Source organism: Trichosurus vulpecula, chromosome 3 (assembly GCF_011100635.1).
Source record: "Trichosurus vulpecula isolate mTriVul1 chromosome 3, mTriVul1.pri, whole genome shotgun sequence".
Taxonomy (NCBI): domain Eukaryota; kingdom Metazoa; phylum Chordata; class Mammalia; order Diprotodontia; family Phalangeridae; genus Trichosurus; species Trichosurus vulpecula.
In genome coordinates this window covers 143,393,158-143,406,352 of record NC_050575.1, presented here as the reverse complement: position 1 = coordinate 143,406,352, position 13,195 = coordinate 143,393,158, and positions in this window count along the sequence as shown.

Here is a 13,195-nt window from a genome sequence, read left to right as displayed (position 1 = left end):
ATGGAAGAGGAAATGGAAAGAAAGCAGTCAGCCTGGGGGTGGGGGAGCTTCAGTCCCTGGGCTGCTGTTTTTTGAGACCTGCTTAGAGTTCATTTCTCAGGTATCAGAGAGGGGATGATCCGAGTTCCCCAAAATGGGTTAGACAGATTCTCCCACTCCAGAATAATCAAGGACTCCAATAACTGTTGTTTCTCCTTTCTAGATCTGATTCCTGTCTTGGGTCCTTTTCTCTGGGACCAAAGGAAGACTCTTTCTCTGTCCTGGCCTCTGTCTCTTTTCCACCCCTCTCCCTCCTCTCCTGACAGTGCCTTCTCTCTAAGTTGTCCTCCAGCTACTTGGTATATGTCTTGTATGTACAAAGATGTTTGCATGTTGTCTCCCCTGCTAGACTTAGCTTTTTGAGGACAGAGACTGTTTTTGCTTTTCTTTGCATGCCTCCAACACTTAGTGTGTAGTAGTATGTTGAGTCATTTCGATCATGTCTGACTCTTTGTGACCCCATTTGGGGTTTTCTTGGCCAAGATACTATAGTGCTTTGCCATTTCCTTCTCTAGCTCATTTTACAGATGGGGCAAACAGGGTTAAGTGACTTGCCCAGGTCACATAGCTAGGAAGAGTCTGAGGCCCGATTTGAACTCAGGTCTTCCTGACTACAGGCCTCATGCTCTGTCCACTGCACCACCTAGCTGCCCCTGGCACATAGTCAGTTTGTTGCTTGTTGTTTGTTGATTGAGTGACTGCTCCTGGTCCCATTTCTGGAGTTTGGTCCCAGCTCTGTGGGGAGGAGGGAATGTGGACATTTGCCTGGATCCTACCTCTGAGCTATGGGAATTAGGCTAATCTGGAGAATTCCTCAACCTATGCAGAGCACCACTTACTCAGAACATCTAGGAGGGTTTTTGCCTCAGGTATAGGCTGGACTAGGTCTTAGGTCACTTACAAATGAGATTTGTGATTCTCTCTGGTGAATCCAGCATGTATCCATTAAGCACCTTCCACGTGCCAGGCACTGTGCTAAGTGCTGGGGAAGCAAAGATAGAAATAGAACAGTCCCTGCCTTCAAGGAGCTTCCATTCTAATGGTTCTGTCTCAAGCTCATTTCCTAGCTTCTGAATCTGCCTTGTATATCTGCTCCGATAAATCCCATAATTTCTCATGTTTGACTCTCATCTGTCTGGTGTGATCCCTGGTGTTCTGACTATGGTTTTCTATGATAAAGGTCATTTAGATAATCAGGGGAACTAGATTGTACCTGAGATCTTCTCCTCCTTCCCTTCTTTCTTCTCCTTCTCTTTCTCCTCTTCCCTCTTCTTCCTCCTCTTCCTCCTTCTTCTACTTTTCTTCCTATTCCTTCTCTTCCTCTTCTTCCCTCTTCTCTTCCTCCTCCTCCTTCATATTCCTTCTCTTCCTCCTCCTCCTCTTTCTTCTCCCTCTCCTCCTCTTCTTTCTCTTTCTCCTCCTCCCTCTCTTCCTCCTCCTCTGTTCATTTAGAGAGTTCTTTCCATCAATGCAATAGAATAACTCATTCATGATACAGTCTTAAAGAGTTACCTTTGGCACTGATAGCTCCAGTGAGTTGGCCCTGGTCACACAGTGAGTGGATAGTGTCTGAGGCAGAACCTGCAGTGGATTGGAGATTGGACTTGGATCCGCAAAGATCTAGGTTCAAACTCCACCTCAGACATTGACTGTCTATGTGACTGTGGGTAAGTCATTTAACTTTTCTGAGCCTCGGTTTCTTCAATAATACCTGCTTCAAAAGGCTGCTGTGAGGCTCAGCTAAGGTTATCTGTGCCAAGTGCTTTGTATACTTTTAAGTGCTATATACATGTCAGCAAGAGCTGTAGCAGCTGCTGTTATGGCAGCCAGGCTTCCTCTCAGACAAGATGAGGGACGTAAAAGTGTTTTGAAAAGCATAGAGTGCCATTTAAATGGGGATCATTATGTGGGAGGTTCACATTTGTATCTGCGGTAGGAGAGTGCCCTCTCTTCCACTTCCTTTCCCCAGAAGATTACCTGGTTTGCCTCCATAACACGTTCATTTCCTCTCCCTGTATAACACCCACCTCTTGATCTACAACAGTAACACCCACTAAGCGTTTTACAAATATCTCCTTTTGTCCTCACAACCCCTCTGGGAGCTGGGTGCTATTATCATTCCAATTTTATAGATAAGGAAGAGGAGGCCAACAGACCTTAAGTGACTTACCAAGCTAGTGTCTGAGGTCAGATTTGAACTCAGGTCTTCCTGACTCCAGGCCGACTGCACTGCTCTATCCACGGCACCACCTATGAGTTACTTCTCTCTGTACCTCATTTCTTTCTCTGTAAAGTGGGAGTGGTGGACGAGGTAGTGAAGTAGAAAGAGCATTGGATTTAGAGTCAGATGACCTAGGTTTGAATTCTGTCACTTATTACCTGTTGGACCTTAGGAAAGAAACATTTATTCACTATTATAGTCCATGCACCAACTAAGTACTTATAGCATGTCATTTGAGATAATAACACATTTGATCCTCATAATAACCCTAGGAGGTCAGTGCTAATATCATCCCCATTTTACAGAGGAGGAAACTGAGACAGAAGGAGGTTACGTGACTTACCCAGGGTCACATGGCTAATAAGTGTCTGAGGCAGGATTTGAACTCAGGTCTTCCTGGCTTCAGGCCCATCACTCTATCCACTGTGTTACCTTGCTATCTCATTTAAAACGCTCTGAGCCTCACTTTCCTTCTTTGTAAAAGGAGGGATTAGACATCCGGCTCTCAATCTGCCATTCTGGGACTTTCTCTGGAGCCTTTGTGACCAGCGGGTAACAGGAACCTCTTAAACTGGTTTATTTCATGTTCTAGTTCTGGCACTTATGAAGAAAATTTTAATATCTAGCATATCCACACAGAGCAGGGACCACAAAATGGAACAGCCTGGGCACAAATTAACTACCAACAGCCCCTTTCTGAAAATTAATAATTGAGGAAGCTGGTGTACGTTTCCTCTCTCTATTCAAGAGTGCTCTGAAGGCCCCAGCAGGGCTGGGCTGGGGCTGGCAAACTAATGTGTCAGACTGTCACTGTGCAGCTTTTATTAATGCCATTGTTGAAAGGCCTAGGCTTTACCTGGAGGATTGGAGGGGCTAAGCCTGGCTGGCTGGAAGCCTCCCCTCCCCTGTCCTCAGCCCCATCCTGACTCATTCTTTGGATATTCCCGGGTTTAAATTGGCTGTATTTTATTTACATCCTCCTTTCCCCAGACAATGCTTCCTGCTGCCTGGCTAAAGGAGACTGTGGCTTTTGGCCTGTGATCCTATTGCAGATTTATCGTAAGATCAAGGGAAAGCAAACTTTATTTCTTTATCCCACCTCTCCACCATTCCTACATTGTAGAGATGCCAGTCAGTTCTCAGGGCAGGGGTTTCCTCTCAGGGCTTAGCTAGAACCTGTTTATTTATCAGGAGTTCTCTCTCCAATGACCCCAGGGCTGGGGGTGCACTCTCCACCTCTTTTCTCTCCCAGGGATTCCAGTGCAAGCTCTCTGGTTTCTTGAACCCTGCTTTGGCCCTGATGCTTATAATAACAATGTTTGCTTCCTCAGACAGATCCAGCCAGATTCTTATAAATCTTGAAGACGGATTGTTATTCTCCTCCATATTTCTGCTACTTCTTTTTGTAACCTCATCAAACCCTGGGGCATAAGAGCTTTTGAAACCATCCCAATGGTAAGGGCTACATGTGAGCTGGCGTGACCTCCATGTCTAGATTTTATTATATCCATCCTTTCTTTCTTCCCCAGTGTCCTCCCTGCCCCTGCACCTGAGGAAAATGCATTTCCCACTTTCATGACCATTGGCTCCTCTGGTATTCCCATGAAGTCTAATAGTTTCTTTACTCCTCCAGCAATGCCTCTGTCTTCTGTCTCTGACTGAGTTTTTATCTTAGATGCCTTGGCTAGAGCTTTGCTTCTATGGCAAAAGCTACTGTCAGTAGTACTGGTCAGTCTCTTCATTAGCTCTCTCTTACACACTTTACTCTTTTACTGCTCTGGGCTTTTTCTCATTCTGCTTCCCCACATGGAACCCCTCCTCTTCTCATACACATTTGTCCAAAGCCTTTCGGGATGAAATCAAGTCTCACCTTCTTTCTTCATGAAGGCTTTTCTGATCCTACGGTCCATTGCTGGGATTCAGCCGGTTTGCACTGGTTCAGTAGAACTGGTACCTCATCTTAGGTTGAGTTCTGTGAATGGGTTGTTAGCGCGGCGGGGTTTGCACCCCCCAGGTCAGTGGCCAGAGCGGTGCTTTGGCTGGGTTCTATGGAAAACCAGTTGTTAATTCATTTGAATCCCACGACCGATCCCACCCCAAGTGAAAAAGTTGTCAGAAAGCATTTACTAATTATTTAATATGTGCCAGGCACTGGGTTAAAATCTGGAATCAGAATAGGATAAGGCAGCCAGGACTTTGTCTAAGTGGTGACATGTGTACACTTGCATGTATGCAGCTCCCTGGTTCTAGTGGTGCAGTGGATAGAGTACTGGGCTTGGAATCAGGAAGCCTTATCTTCATGGGTTCACATCCAGCCTCAGACACTTAGTAGCTCAGTGACCCTGGGAAAGTCACTTAAACTCTGTTTGCCTCAGTTTCCTCATCTGTAAAATGAACTGGAGAAGGACATGGGAAACTACTCCAGTATTTTTGCCAAGAAAACCCAAATGGGGCCACAAAGAGTCAGACATGACTGAAACAACTGAGCAGCAACAGCAACCACCTGCCCATGCTGGCGGATAAAAGTCGTTAGAATTTGTAGGAGAATCAGATCACCTTCTCTCTTGTGTAGGGTTGGCCTCTCTCTCTCTCTCCCTTCTGCCTCTTTCCCTGTTTTTCTCTTTTGGGCCAATCATTCCTTTGAGTGTTGGGCACCCTCTCCAGCCTTCTGCACTCTACACAGGTTGCCTTGCCCTCAATGAATGGGTACCCCGGTCTTCTCTCCTCCCCCTTCCTCTTCCTCCCCCTCCCACCTGCCCTGCTTTGAGCTACACACTTTGCCTGACTCCCAGGGTCTTTCTACCCTTAAGATGAACCTCTCTATTATGAGAAGTCTCAGCCTTAATGCTCACTCTACTACCAGATTGTCCTACCTACACATCTGATTTCCTAGGGACAATAATAACTGTTACTATTCAAACCTATTTTCTGTCCTCTACTTGTTCTCATACCCTCAACCCAATCCCACTCCCAACTCTAAAGCTACATATCCCTTCTACTGTGCTCTCTGGAATGCCTGCTCTATAGGTAACAAACTTTCTCCTTTTCTCACCCCTTCTAACTTCTTCCACTCATTGAGATCTGGCTCCCTCCTGATAACATTGCTCTCCTGGCCACCCTTTCCAGTACAGGTTGTATTTTCTTTTCTTTTTTTAAAAAAATTGTTATTGTTGTCTTTTATATCATCAAAATTTCCCTCATTATCCCTGCCCCCTCCTCCCAGAGAACAATCCCATATAACAAATACATTTTTTTAAAAAAGAAAGAAAAAAGAAAAAAAATTAGCAAAAGTGACCAATACATCAAAAAAGTCTGAAAAATATATGTAACATACCATACCCATGGACCTCCTACCTCTGCAAAGGGGTGAGGTGGGGATGTCTTCTCATATCCCTTTTTTGGATCCCGCTTGTTCTCTATCATTTTGTAACATTCACTTTTTTGGGTTGTTCTTGCCATTTAAATTCTTGTAGTCATTGTGTCTATTTTTTTCTTGGCTCTGTTTACTCTGTTTGCATTCGTGTAGGTCTTCCCATTCTTTTCTGTATTCATCTTTTTTTTATTACAGAACAGTAAAATTCCATTACATTCATGTACACAATTTTTTTTAGTCATTCCCCAGTTGAGGGGCATCTACTTTATTTCCAATTCTTTGATATCACAAAAAGTACTACTATAAATATTTTGATCTATGTGGGGACTTTCTTCTTATTAATAGCCTCCTTGGGAGTATACCTATTTTTCAGCTGTTCGTGGTAGCTTCACAAAAACTGACCATGTATTAAGGCACAAGAGCCTCATAAATAAATGCAAAAAGGGAAAATATTAAAAGCATCTTTTACTGACTATAATGCAATAAAAATTATATTCAATAAAAGGCCTTTGAAGCAAAGATTAAAAATTAATTGGAAACTAAATAATTTAATCCTAAATAATGAGTTGGTCGAAGAACAAATTATAGAAATCCTCAATAATTTCATTAAAGATAACGACAACAATGAGACAACATACTAAAATGCAGCCAAAGCAGTACTTAGGGGAAAATTTATATCTCTAAGGGCTTATATCAATAAAAGAGAGAAAGAGCAGATCAATGAATTCAGTGTATAACTAAAAAAACTTCTAGAAATCCAACAAATTTAAAACCCCCAATTGAACACCAAAATAGAAATCCTGAAAATCAATGGTGATATTAATAAAGCTGAAAGTAAAAAATCCCAGTGAACTCAGTGGCTTCTAAAGGATCTAAAGCACATTGCCACATGGTATATTTTGGGATTATGCCACTGAGGAGTCAGAAACCAGGATGTGATGTGTCAGGAAAATTTTGGAAAAGCTTGGCTATAAGACGTAGAAAACTTCTTTCCCTTTTGATCTACAATCCACTGAGACATTCTCTTACTTACAGAGTTATAATGGTTACATTTATTGTAGTTTAACTCTTTATTCTTTTTTTATTATAGCATTTTTTTTATTTTTAGTTTACAACACTCGGTTCTACATAATTTTGAGTTCCAGATTTTCTTCCCTCCCTCCCCAAGACGGCATGGAATCCCATATAGCTTTCACGTATAACTTCGCATTGAATTAATTTACACACTAGTCAAGTTATGGAGAAGAACTGTGATCAATGAAATGAATTATGTGAAAGAAGAAACAGGGCCAAAAAAAAAACCCAACTCAAAAACAAGAACAAAAGAGAGAAAAAGAAAAAAAAAGGGGAAAAAAAGGCTAGCATGAAGTACGCCTCAATCTGCATTCATACTTCATAGTTCTTTCTCTGGATGTAGATAGCATTCTCCATCATGAGTCCTTGGAGTCCATGGAGAATGCTATCTACTCTTCATTCTTAATGAGCAGTTGAATTAGATGGATCTATATACTTTTGGGTGTTTTGCTTGTATAGACCCAATATTAAGTTTCTCTATGCCATCCTAAATCAACATTTGGAGCATTTGGTGCAGTCTTTCATATGGCTGTTAATAGTTTGTAATTCTTTCGAGAACTATTTGATCATATCTTTTGATCATTTATCTATTGGTAAATGACTTTTGGTTATACACACATCTATGTGTGTGTATACACACAGTTATATAGATACACACATGTATATGTGAATAAATTGTTTATAAGTCAAACCCTTATCAGATTTGATAAAAAGATTTCCCCCACCTCCATTTGACCACTTCCTTATCCTAAGTGAATTAATTTTGTTGTTATAGCAGTCTTTAAATTTCTTATAATCAAAGTTATCTATTTCATCTTTTGTAATTGCATCGATCCCTTTGTTAATCCAGACTCTCCCTCAAATAACATCACCCAGTAACCTCTTTTCCTTTGAGGTTCTGTCAATACATATATATATATATATTTATCACTCAGTAAAGATTCTGGTAACTGTTATGTACCAACATTAGAACACTCTCCTTTCTTCACTGAGTTCAGTACTTAGCTTAGTCTTTCTTTCTCTACCCTCTGCTGTCCTTATCTTAGGGGACTTCCACATATCTACTGATATTCCCTCAAACATGCTAGCTTCACAGTTTCTTTATTTACTCATTTCCGGGGATGAGTTGCTCCGCCCAACCTCAGGAACACTTAGAGATCATCATCCCCACAAGTGTTCCACTTCCATCTTGATAAACTCTGAAATTCCTTTATCTGATCATCATCTCTTGTTATTCTATCCTTCCCTCTGTCTTGAAATCTCTAATCCTTTTTTTTTTTTGTCCTCACTGAGACCTATAATTCCTCTATCACTCAGTTCTTTTACAGGTCATCACTTCTGCACTGGCTACAATATCTTCCCTTCCCCAACTTGACCCCTTGGTGAATCAATTCAACTCTACACTGCCCTCCTCTTCTTTTCTTTTTAAAAAATTATTTATTTATTTGTAAAAATTATACATTTTTTATTTAGTACTTTATTTTTGCCCAGTTACATGTAATTTTTTTTAACATTTGTTTTTAAAACTGAGTTCCAAATTCTCTCCCTTCCTCTTTCCCCACCCTCCCCTCATTGAGAAGGCAAACAATTCCATATAGGTTATACACATGTAGTCAAGTAAAACATATCCACAATAGTCATGTTATGAAAGAAAATATGAACATAAAAAACCTCAAGAAAAAAAGCAAAAAAGTATGCTTCAATCTGTATTCAGACACCATCAGTTCTTTCCCTGGGGATGGATAGCATATTTCATCCTATGTCCTTCAGAGTTGTCTTAGATCATTGTATTGCTGAGGATAGCTAAGTCATTCACAACTGATCATCTTACACTATTGCTGTTCCTTTGTACACAGTACATTTCACTTTGCATCAGCCCATGCAAGTCCTTCTAGGTTTTTCTGAGAGCATCCTGCTCATCATTTCTTTTTTTTCCCTTTTTTTGGTTATTTATTTAATATTTTTAGTTTTCAGCATTAATTTTCACAAGAGTTTGAATTACAAATTTTCTCCCTATTTCTACCCTCCCCCCCACTCCAAGATGGCATATATTCTGATTGCCCCGTTCCCCAGTCAACCTTCCCTTCTGTCACCCCACTCCCCCCCATCCCCTTTTCCCTTACTTTCTTGTAGGGCAAGATAGACTTTTATGCCCCGTTGCCTGTATATCTTATTTCCTAGTTGTATGCAAAAACTTTTTTTTTGACATCTGCTTTTAAAACTTCTGCTCATCATTTCTTAAAGCATAATAGTATTCCATCATAATCCCATACCACAACTTGTTCAACCATTCCCCAATTGATGGGCATCCCCTCAATTTCTAATTCTTTATCCCCAGAAAAGAGCTGCTATAAGTATTTTTGTACATACAGGTCCTTTTCTTTTTTGTTTTTTTTTTTTAATCTCTTTTGAGATGTAGACCTAGTAGTGGTACTTCTAGGTGAAAGGACATGCCTGGTTTTATAGCCTTTTGGGCATAATTCCAAATTGCTCTACAGAATGGTTGAGTCAATTCACAACTCCATCCTACACTGTTCTCTTCTTTTGAGTCCTTTGCCCCCTTATCCTATTGGGGATATTGCCCTACCAAGCCTTAGTCTTGGATCATTCCCACTATCTGTTGTATTTGTTTACTCATATGCTTCTGAATGATGCTGCAAAAAACCATGAAACAGTGCTGACTGGGTCTTCTGCAAATTTGTATTACATAATTTCAACTGGGCCCTCACAGCAGCAAGGCAATCATTTTTATATATTATCCCATATTCACTGTCTTCTTAAGCCTCTGCACTCTGGCTTCCAATCAGATCATTCAACTGAAATTTTTTTCCCCCCTAAAGATATCGATGATTTCTTAAATGCCAAATCTAATGACCTTTTCTCAGTCCCTATTCTGCCTGTCCTTTCTATAGCCTTTGACACTGTTTACTACTCTCTTCTCTCTAGGTTTTTGGGACACCGTTCTCTCCTTGTTCTCCTCTTCAGTGTTTGACCACTCCTTAGTCTCCTGGGCTAGATCTTCTTCCAGGTTGGACCACTAAGCATCTGCAATCCCCCAAGGATCTATTCTGGGCATTCTTTTCTTCTTCCTTTATATCATTTTGCTTGATGATCTCATCAATTTCTATGGATTTAACTGTCACCTCTAAGCAGATGGTTCTCAGATCTATTTATCTGGCCCTAACCTCTCTCCTGATCCCTAATTTGCCATCTTCAACTCCCTGTTGCACATCTTGAACTGGATGTTCCACAGACATCAACAAGTTGAAGACTGAGGTCATTCTCTCCTTCCCCGCCCCCCTACCCTCTTGTCTTCCTAACTTCCCTATTACTACAAAGGGATCCACCATCCTCCCGGCCATCCAGGGTCCCAAACTGAGTTTTATCTTCAACTTCTTGCTCTCTCACTACTCCCCCTTCCCCTTCCCCCACCCCCACCCCAATAGCCAATCAGGTGCCAAGTCCTGTCAATTCTGTAGCATCTCTTATACAGGCCCTTTCCTCTCCTTTAACACTGCCTCCACTCTGGTGTAGGTCCTTGATCACCTTACACGTTGGCCTTTGGTTGGTCTCCCCACCTCAAGTCTCTCCCCACATTAGTCCATCCTCTATTTAGCTATCAAATTTATCTTCTTAAAGTACAGGACTGACCATATCACCCTCCCCACCCTCTTCAATAAACTGTAATGACTCCATATTGCTTCCAGGATCATTGTAAAATCCTTTTAAAGCCTTGAATAATGTATGCATTTAATAATAATTACAGCATTAATCTATATAAACATATAGTATTTAATAATAATAGGATTTACATAATAATAATAGCATTTATATAACACTTTAAGGTTTTCAGAGCACTTTACATATGTTAACTTATTTTATCCTCACAACAACCGTAGGAGGTAGGTGCTATTTTTTTCCCCATTTTACAGATAAGGAAACTGAGGCACAGAGAGGTTAAGTGTCTTGTCCAGAGTAACACAGCTAGGTAGTATCTGGGGCACAATCCCGACTCCAAGTCCATCACTTTACTCTCAGTATCATCTAGCTGCCTATAACCTGGCCCCTTCAAATCTTTCTGTTGTACCTTAATCCAGGGGTGGGTAACATGTGGCCTCAAGTCACTAATGCATTCCTTCTGAGATCATCTCCAATTTATCATATATATATATATATACACATATATATATATATATATTTCATGTTTATACATTGTTGTTTGCATGTTGTCTGCCCCCACTAGACTGTCTTCTCTTTGAGAGTAAGGACTGTCTTCTGTTTGTGGCAGCTGGGTGTGCAGTAAATAATTGTGCTGAACATGGAATTGAGAAGACCTGAGATCAAATCCAGCCTCAAACTCTTACTAGACATATAACTCTGGGCAAGTCACTTAATCATTGTCTGCCTCAGTTTCCTTATCTGTAAAATTGGAATAATAATAGCACCTATCTCCCAGGGTTGTTGTGAGAATTAAAGGAGTTGACATATGTAAAGTGATATTTACATATTATTATTACTATTAACACTTCTATCCCTGGAACTTATCATCATGCCTAGTACACAATAAGTACTTAACAAATGTTTGTTGGGAGCTTCTTTCCCTCAAACTCATTTTTATTCAATTCAGCCTGCTGGCACTCTTCCTCTTATATTTCTTCAGTCTTTTTGTGGTCCTTGAAACATAACTTTCTCCTGAAAATACCACATCTCCGGCCATCCTTTCCAAGATTTTCTGCTCCTTCTTTCATGTCCCTGACACATAGGACCAGGCAAAGGAGTTGGCATATTCTGTGCTCTTTAATGCTATTTTCAGGTCGTCCTTCTGTCACCAGCACTTAGCAACTACCTCTCCTCCTCCATATTTCACTCCATCTTGGTCAGATTCTTATTGCTTTCATGTACAGACCTCAAGGTCATTCTCTCTTCTCTTCAATGTGTTTAGTACCTGGCTTACAATCTTCTTCATCAATGCCTACCTCCTTCCAAAACCCTGATTTACAAGCTCCTTAACCTCTTTAACTTCCAGGAAACTTCCAGGATTTGTCTCCAGTCTTCTTTTTTTTTCAAATGAAAATCCACCTTCCCCACTTCCCCCTACCGTCGTGGAAAAAGCAAGAAAAACCAACCACCTACATTAATCATATGCCCCACTCCCCGTATGTCCCAGTCTGTACTCTGAGTCAGCCCATCACCTCTCTATCTAGAGGTGAATAGCATGTTTCATCATGAATCCTCTGAAAGTGTGGTTAGTCATCATATTGATCAGAGTTCCTAAGTCTTTCAAAATTCTATGTCTTCACTAAGTTGTTATCATATACATTGTTCTGGTTCTGCTTGTTTTGCATCACTTCACACAAGTCTTCTCAGCTTTCTCTGAAACCATCCCCTTCATCATTGCTTACAGTACAATAGTATTCCATCACATTTTTATATGCCATAGTTTCTTCAACAATTCCCCAACTGAGGCAAGCCTAAATTTCCAATTCTTTGCCTGTAAAAAAGATACACTATCAATATTTTTGCATATACGCATTTATCACTTTTGTATGTAGTCAACGCTTTAAGTGCTTTACACTGATTATCTCATTTGATTCTCCAAACAACCTTGTGAAATAGGTATTCCTTTTATCACTATTTTACAAATGAAGACACTGAAGCTTTCTTTGATCTCTTTGGAATACAGACCTAGAATGGTATTACTGGGTCAAAAGGTATGTACAGTGTAACTGCTTTTGGGGGCATACTTTTGAATTGCTTTCTAGAACAGCTGGACCAGTTCATCACTCCACCAACAGTGCCTGTTTTCTCACAGCCCGTCTAGCATTGACCATTTTCCTTTTTTTTTTTTTGGTCTATTTTGCCAATCTGAGAGGTTCAGATTCAGAGCTATCTTAATTTGTATTTTTCCTAATTAGTAATGATTTAGAGCATTTTTATATGATGATTGGTAGTTTGAATTTCATCCTCTGAAAACTTCCCATTCATATCCTTTGGCTACAAATTGGGGAGTGGTTCTTATTCTTAATAAATTTAAATTGATTTCCTACATATCTTCAAAATGAGACCTTTACCAGAGAAACTTGCTGCAAAGATTCCCTCCCCCACCTTTTATCTGCTTTTCTCCCAATATTAGCTGCATTGGTTTTGTTTGCAAAAAAACTTTTTAATTGTATGTAATCAAAATTGTCCATTTTACCTTCTGTGATTCTTTTTGTGTTTTGTTTGTTCATCAACTCTTCCTCTTTTCATAGATCTGACAAGGTAATTCCTTCCTTGTTCCTCTAATTTGTTTATGATGTTACCTTTTATATCTAAATCATGTATCCATTTGGAGATTATCCTGGTATAAGGTATGAGATGTTGGTCTATGCCTAGTTTCTTCCAGAGTGCTTTTCAGTTTTCCCGGTTGTTGTTGTTGTCATTGGATAGGGAATTCTCACCCCAATGGCTGTGATCTCTGGGTTTACCAAACACTAGGTTACAGGGCT